The sequence below is a fragment of the Arachis ipaensis genome, chromosome B10 (assembly GCF_000816755.2).
Source record: "Arachis ipaensis cultivar K30076 chromosome B10, Araip1.1, whole genome shotgun sequence".
NCBI classification, from domain to species: domain Eukaryota; kingdom Viridiplantae; phylum Streptophyta; class Magnoliopsida; order Fabales; family Fabaceae; genus Arachis; species Arachis ipaensis.
In genome coordinates this window covers 71,776,006-71,777,874 of record NC_029794.2, presented here as the reverse complement: position 1 = coordinate 71,777,874, position 1,869 = coordinate 71,776,006, and positions in this window count along the sequence as shown.

Here is a 1,869-nt window from a genome sequence, read left to right as displayed (position 1 = left end):
CCCAGGTTGCCAAACTCTCCTTTGGGAAGGACTCCAGCCATTTAGATGCTTTGTCCTTAAGTGAGAAAGGGAACAGAAGTAGTCTATAGGTGTCAGGATGAACACCATTAGACTTTACAGTGTCACATATCCTCAGGAAGGTGGTTAGATGTTGATTGGGGTCTTCTTGGACACTCCCTCCGAATGAACAGTTGTTCTGAACAAGGGTGATGAGCTGTGGCTTTAGTTCAAAGTTGTTGGCATGTATGGTTGGCCTTTGGATGCTACTCCCACAGTTTCCTGGGTTTGGATTGATGTAAGAACCCAGAACTCTTCTCTCTTGCCCAGCATGATTTGCTAGACCTTCTCTGCCATGGTTGTGAGATTCTTCTTCATGATGGTTTTCCATATTCTCTTCCATGTTTGGTTCAAAGTATTCCTCCTCTTTCTCAGCACCAACTACTCTTTTTCCTCTTGCTTCCCTCCTTAATCTAAGGAAGGTCCTCTCTGGTTCAGAATCAAAGAAGTTGAAGCCCCGCTTCTCCTCCCTGTCATACAACCAACAAGGTACAAGCAAGGAAATAGATCTAGAAACTATTCTAAAAAAATACTGTTAGTGTGAGTGATGCAATATATCAAACAGTTAGTGGGTGAGTGAAACAGAGTGTAAATAACTGAAATAAAGGGGTTAAAGGGATGGGAATACAAAACAACTGAAACTGAAAGTAAAGTGCTCAAACAGAAATTTAAATCAACAAAATAACAAATGCTCAATCTAGTGATCCTCCAACTTAATCATTGTTCTTACAAAATCAATTCCCCGGTAACGACGCCATAAACTTGATGCTCACGAAAACTTGTCTCTCAACAAATTTTCTTCGGCAAGTGTACCGAATTTGTCGTCAAGTAAAAACTCACAATATAGTGAGGTCGAATCCCACAGAGATTGATTGATCAAGCAACTTTAATTAGAGGAATGTTCTAGTTGAGAGAACCAGAATTTGATTTTGAGATTTGCAGAAAATTAAATGGCGGGAAAGTAAATAGCAGAAACAGTAAATACTAGAAATAAAGAGCTGGATGTAAATGGCGGAAAGTAAATTGCAGAATCTTAACTGGAATGGGGTAATTGCTCATAAAAATAAATGGCAGAAATTAAAGAGAATGGGTAAGATCAGAAATGGGGAGTTCATTGGGCTCAGGAGATGTTGCATTCTCCGGATCAAGTTCATTTTCATCTCTTCCTCAATCAATGCATTCATTGATCTCCTTGGCAATCTTAAGTGATCGAATTCCAATTTCTTGGTAATTCAATCTCTCAAATCTTGATCAATAGCCAATTCCTTGGTCAATTGCTCATGAGAAGAGATGAAGTATGGTCACTGATTATACCACATGCATTTCCCAAATCAAGTGTTGGTAGGATTATAGTCACATATCCATCCAAACCCAATTTGGTCCAGCATGAGAAAGAATTTCTAGCATGATCTCTTTATTCCTCTTTCAAGGTTTAGAAGAGATCCAAGTATGAATAGCTTCTTTTCCAAGATAACTACCCAATTGGATGAAGATCGAAAGCTTTCTAGTAAAATCAAGAGAAAAGATAGAAGAAGGATAATGAAAACTAATATTGATCCATCAAATTACAACAGAGCTCCCTAACCCAATGAAAGGGGTTTAGTTGTTTATAGCTCTGAAAAATGAAAACAAAGATGGAGAATACATGATGAAAGTAAAACTAGAAGTGCAGAGAAAGTAAAATACAGAGAGTAGTTCTATGCCAAAGGCTCCCTAAAGTTTCCAACCCCCAAACTAATTCAAAGCTACTCTTATATATACTACTCTTCTGATCTTCTAGTTGGCTCTTCAAGTCCTGGGTATGGGCCTCTG